Raw genomic sequence first — 6,693 nt, 5'->3', positions numbered from 1 at the left:
TTTTTTTTTTTTTTTTTTTTTGTTACCAGGGATCAAACTCGGGACCTTGCACTTACGAGGCAGGTAGCGGAACCACTAAGCAGATCACCAGCCCCGTTTTCTTTTCATTTGTGTTAGCCATCCTCAGCCAAATTCTGTCTGCCAGGGAGCTAGAGCATCTTTCAGAAGGGAGGAGGTATGCATCAGGTATGGGTTGGTGACTGGCCAAGCTGGAGTCCTGCCTTGCCAGCCATCGCTACTCCCAGTGAGGTCCTTGGGACCCAAGACACCACCAGGCACAAGACTGAGTAACTGTAGATTTGGCCCCATACCACGATGCAGAAGTCAGGAAAGATAAGCTGGATCCTTGTGGTCTCAGTCTATTCTTCTCACATGGGTGTCCAAGCAAGAGTCTTAGAATTTCCCTCCCTATCAGGACAAAGGGCACCCTAACCAGAGAAATTGGAGAGAAAGACAAAGATAAATCTGCTTGTGGCTCTGCTCCAAAGTCGGCCTTGTCCCAAGCCTTCATCTCTGGGCCATAGTGCTGGGGCCTGGCTACTTTGTGGGACTGGAAACCCAGGCTGCTAAATGGCAGGTGGACTCATGCAACTGGGCTGAGCCTCTTTTCTTTTTTCTTGTCTCCCCTCCCCTCCCCTTCCCGCTCTCCCTCTCCTCTCTCTCTTCCTCTCCTTCTCTCTTTCTTTTCTGGATTGAATCCACACCTTTCTCACTGAGCTACATCCCCAGCACTTTTTAAATTTTGTGGCAAGTTCTCACTGAGTGCCCTTAATTGCCCAGGCTGGGCTCAACCTTGGGATCTTTCTGTCTCAGTGTATAGCACACCTTGCTGAGCCTTTTGTTTTAAAGGCTCTACCCAGGAAAATGGAATTTATTCCATATTCTCCAATTTTAGTAAAACGTTCTTCCTCTGTGTGTGCATCTGCGGGGTGTGAGAGTGTGGAAGTGAATGATAACATTTTTTGCTCACCATCCTGTCCCTATACCTTAGTTACTTTCTCGTTGCTGGGACAAAATACTGGACACCCACAAATTAAAAGAGAGGTTAATTTTGATTCAGTTTGAGGATGTTTTAGTCCACAGCCTGAGGGCTCCAGGGCAGGGTAGCAGCCCAGAGGAAAAAGAGCACATGGCAGGCAGGGCAGCAGCAAGAAGCAGAGCTGGTCAAGGGAGGAGGAGGGATATATAGACCCTTCCAGCCCACTCCCACGGCGATGCACCTCTTCCCACCAGGGTTCACCTCCCCACACCAGCAGATAAGTCTAGTACCACACACCCATGATCCCGTCACCCCTCAAAATCTCTGCCCAGTGATGGGCAACCTTTCAGAGCTTTCAATGATAACAGAGTGATTGCAACACACCTGCCATAGTTTCACCACCAGCAGCCACATCTATGAGCTCAGGAGGCTTTGGAGGGACATCTACATGGAAGCCATAATACTGCACATTGTGGTGAGTAAGTGGGGAGGGAGGTCCCTGAACATCCTCTAGAATCCTGTGTTCAACTCATGTATGGATTCTCTGGTGAATCTACACCATTATGAGCTTAGACTTTGCTCAAAATCGTCAAAAGCTAGCCAGGCATGATGGTGCAGGCCTGTAATCTGAGCACTTGGGAGGATGAAGCAGGAGGATCACTGTGAGTTCTAGGCCAGCCTAAACTACTGTACATAGCAAGGCCCTATCTCAACAACAACAAAAAAATTGTCAAAAGCTATCCGTTGGACTGAATTAAGTACCACTTCCCAAGAAGACCATTAGGATTCATCTCCCCACCCCAGGTCTCACTATGTAGCCAGGCTGGCCTTGAACTTACAGTGACCCTCCTACCTCAGCCTCCAGAGTACTGGGACTATAGGCATATGCTGTCATGCCCAACTATCTTTTTTGTTAATAGAATGACTTTAGGATTGTTGCAGATGGGGCAAGTACAGGAAAAAACCCACCGAATTTAATCACCTAGTGAAGCATTCAATTAGACCTAGTTGGTGCAGGGATTTAGCTCAGTGGCACCATGCCTGCCTTGCAAGTATAAACCAATTGGATCTAGTCAAGAGGGGAAGGAACCTGGGTAGAGGTTGTCCAGAGAACTAGGTAAGGAATCTAACTGGAGGGCCCTTGGAGAAGCCTGTTCACATACAGCATCTACCAGTATGTATAGCTGGGTGTGGTGGTGCGTGGTTGTGATCCCAGCACGCTGGAGGCTGAGGCACACCGGTTGCTTCATGTTCGAGACCAGCCCTGGCTACATAGGGAGTTCAGGGCCAGCCTGAACTAGATGTGGGAGTGCAATGCTGAGGTCAGACTGATGGATTTCAGACCTGGCGGCACGCCTTGCTGTCTGGGTTTGGCAAGAAACCTCTACCCAGTGATGTTTCTCCTCATGTAGTGTAAAATGAGGTCACAGTAGTGCCTATCTCCTGGGCTCAGCTGGAGAATGAAAGGAGAAGGGAGAAAATATATGTGTTGTGGCAAGTACTGGGTGTGAGGAAAGCCCAAAGCTCCCGGGGCGGGGAAATGCTTCCAGAGGACATGGTGTCAACGTGGAGACCTGGTTCCAGCACATGAGAAGGAAGAAGTGAAGAAAGCTCTGAAGTGGTGGGATTCCCGGACTTCTGAGAACAGAGACTATAGTAGAAGACATCAGAGATGGCAGCAGGGATGAGGTCACCAAGGGCCCCAAAGCCACATCAGAAGAATCCTAGATTTCAACCTAAGTATAATGAAATCTTCTTAAGCATCTTCAACAGAGAAGTAACATAACTTGCATTTTTTAAAGATCATTCAAGTGTAGTGTAGAAAATGGATTGGAGAGGGTAATTATAGTGACAGGGAGACATAGAGTCCGTTCCTCTGTCTCTGTGAAATGTCAGGAGCCCGAATCGCCATAAGAAATGACAAGGAACAACAGATTTGACGGGCATGGTCACCTATAATTCCAGCACTCAGGAGGCTGAGGCAGGAGGATTACTGTAAATTTGAGGCCAGCCTGGGTTACAAAGTGAGCTCAAATCCAGCCTGAACTATATAGTGAGATAGTGTCTTAAAAATAAAAAATAAACAGCCAGTCATGGTGGCACACCTCTGTAATCCCAGCACGTAGGAGGCTGAGGCAGAAGGATTGCTGCAAATTCAAGACTAGTCTGAGCCACATACTGAGACCTTGTCATAAATAAATAAATAAATAAAAATCAGTTTTGTTTTTGAAATCACTTAAGAGGGCTCAGAGTGAAAAGTGAGTTAGGATCAGGATTAGACCAAGTAGAGAATCATGAGCTTTCAAAGGAAACTTTGAGCAAAGAGAGAAAGAAAAGGAAAACCAAGGGAACATAATGATGCAGAAGCCTAAGGAAATTTCAGTAAGGTTGAGTAGATTAGGTAAAATGATAGTTTAATTTTAAAATAGTCATTATAGTCAAACCTGGTGGTTCATGCCTGTAATCCCAGCACTGAGACAGAAGGATTGCTTCCAGTTCAAGGCCGCATGAGCTACATAGCAAGACTCTGTTTCAAAAAACCAAAAAGAAAAAAAAATGTCGTTTTATTTTACTATGATGTAAGTCACTGGTAACCTTCCTCAAGTGAATAGAGTGGATAATGAAGTGATCACAAGGTAGGCTATTCTTTGAGAAATTTGGATGTGGAGGGTAGGAAAAAGGACTAGAAAGAGAAGAGTTTTGTTTTGTTTTGTTAATATGGCAGCTTGCTGTTTGGTACAGACTGACCTCCAACTTGCAATCCTCTTGCCTCAGCCTTCAGAGTGCTAGCATTACAGGTGTGCACTACCCTGCCTGGTTCCAAATGGGACTTTTAAAGAAAGTATTTATCTATTTATCTATCTGAGCTACCAAGGATTGAACCCAGAGCATTTGCACTAAACTATATCCTCAGCCCTTTTAATTTCAACACAGGGTCTCCCTAAACTGCTACATTACCTAGGCTTGGCTTGAACTTGTGATGTAGCTGCCCAAGCCTCTGAAAAGGGACATTTTAATTTCAGAGAAACTGGGAAACTTTTTAATGTTATATGAGCCATGTTTCACATTAGGCAGTCTCTAAGAGTCCCAGTGTGTCGCTCTAAAGCTACCATGTGGGGGGAGGATAGGGTGAAAGGGGTCTTTGGCACAGCTGAATAACAGTGTTAAAAGAAAAAGAAACTGAAGCTGGGAATGGTGGCACTTGCCTGTAATCCCAGCTCTGAGGCAGACTGAAGCAAGAGGATTGAAAATTTGAGCCCAGCCTAAACAATTTAGCAATATCAATTTAGCAAGATCCTGTCTCAAAATAAAAAATGTTAAAAAGGGGATGGGAATGGACTTCAGTGCAAAGGCCCTGGGTTCAAACCCTAGTACCCCCCCCCAATAATGTAATTAAATGTGACTATATGGGAGAAAGAAGCAAGAGTAATTACTCACTTCCAGGTTTTTGGCTTGAGAACTTGTTTTATTTTTTGAGACAGTCTTGCTGTGTAGTTCAGGCTGGTCTTGAACTCATGATGTAGCCCAGGCTGGTGTCAAATTTGTTGTGGCCCTACTGCCTCAGTTTCCTGTATGCTGGGATTACAGCAGACACCGTCGTGTCTGGCTCTTGGCTTGAGAACTTGGGTAGTTGACAGTAATACTCACTTTCTTAGAAATGCCACGGAAAAGACATTCAATTTTGGGATATAGTAATGTTCTTAAAATTAAAAAAATTATTAGTACATGTTTGGAGTGCAGAACAATTACATTCCTTCTGTGGAGTTGGTATACATGTACATAACACATCTTAATTCCTGTTTTTTTCACCTCCTTCATTCCTCTCTCTCCCTCCTCCATCCCTCTCTCTCTTTTTTAAGACAAGGTCTTACTATGCAGTTTAGGCTGGCCTCAAATTCATAGTGATCCTCCTGTCTCAACCTCCCAAGTGTGGGATCACAGATGTACACCACCCTACCAGGCCTCCCTCCATCTTGATCCCCTTCCCATTTGAGAAATATCTATCTCCCTACTTCCTATTATGGCATCTTTTATGTTGCTCTTTATATTTTTGGTTTCTTATAAAGAAAAATCATGTGAACTTTAAGTTTGTGTCTAATTAATTTCACTTACCATTATGGTTTCAAGCAAGATGCATCCACTTTCCTACAAATGACTCAAACTTAGTCCTCTTTATGGCAGAGTAGTACTCCATTATGCATAAACAGATATTCTTTATCCATTCATCTGTTGAACACATGGGCCACTTCCAAAATTTAACAATGACGAGTTGTATTGCTATAAACACGAATATGCATGCTATCACTGTATATGGTGTCTTTAACTGTTTTTGGCAAGATTCCTAGAAGGGGAATAGCTGGGTCAAATGGAATTTCTACTTTTAGCTTTTTGAGGAATATCTATATTGATTCCCACAGTGGTCGTACTAGTTTACATTCCCACTAACATTGTAGAACTGCCTTCCCAACCTCACTTGATATGCTTTTTAAAAAAACTTTGGTTTGTTGTACATAATGATGACATTCACCGTGAGAAGTTGGCACATTTACGTGGCACATCTTAATTTTTTTTACTATCCCTTCCCTCTTTCCATCTCTCATTTTCTTTCCCATTTACAGATCTACTGTATCGCCCTATTTTGTATTATCTATCTTTTATTTTGCTCTTTATTTACACTAATTTCTCATAGGAGAGAAACCATGCAATATTTGGGCTTATGCGTCTGATTTATTTCCCTTAAATTATGGTCTCAAGGTACACCCGTTTTCCTACAAATGACTCAGATGTCTTTTAATGGGAGATGGAATCTTACAAATTTTGCTAAACTGTTTTCTGATTCCCTAGGGGATATTTAGGATTTTCCCTAATACAAGGCTTTTACACTATTAGATACAGAAAGATAACAAGAGTCAAGATAGGAGAGTAAAAATGCAGGTTCTTAGGCTCACAAGCCCAGTTTCAGAGGTGCAGGGTTTAACCAGGAGTCTGAGTGATTCTAAATGGAAACTACGTAAGTCTCCAACATCAGTATTTTCCTACTCTCCACTCATCTCTAGTTTGAGGCACCTGCTTGGGGGTCCCCACTGCTTCATGTAAGTTCCATATGAGCGAAAGCAATGACTTTTTTCATTCTTTTAAGGGCTTTGTCTTGCTAACAGATGCATCTTCAGGGCACCCGGAACGATGCTTGGCACAGAAAAGGCCTCTTAAAAATGTTTACCGAACGAGCGAATATATTACTGTACCGTTCGCACAAAATATTTAAGTTTCTCGGCAGAGCTTGAACTAGGGAAGCAAAAGTCATTCCGAAGAGAGGGTGAGGGCGCGATCAGCCAGGCTGTGCCACGGATAATGTGGGGGCGCCCCTTTCCGACTGTCCTGGCACCCTCGGGAGGTCCCGAACCCACTGCGGAGGAGCGAGAGAAGCTACTCTTCCCAGATTAGCAACCATTTTGGGCTGAAGCCGCCACTTCTCTGCGGTGTCCTTGCTTTGTTAAAACAGTTCTTTTCGCAGCTCTGAACCCCGCCGAATCTCTGAAGCTATAGGAGAACCTCCAGGTGGGCGACCACAGCTTCCCCGAAAGCCCCCAGCGCCGAAGGTTGCCCGGAGCCGCGCCGCTCCGACCTCCGCATGATGGCGGCTGCCGGGCGGGGAAGCCGAGCCTTGCGTCGCGTGCGTGCCTCTTCCCTCCCCTCCCCCTCCTCGGCGGCGG

Source organism: Fukomys damarensis, unplaced genomic scaffold (genome assembly GCF_012274545.1).
Source record: "Fukomys damarensis isolate Sample0158 unplaced genomic scaffold, DMR_v1.0_HiC HiC_scaffold_4, whole genome shotgun sequence".
Taxonomy (NCBI): Eukaryota; Metazoa; Chordata; class Mammalia; order Rodentia; family Bathyergidae; genus Fukomys; species Fukomys damarensis.
The sequence above is the reverse complement of the archived record's forward strand: the minus strand, read 5'-3'. Positions refer to the sequence as shown.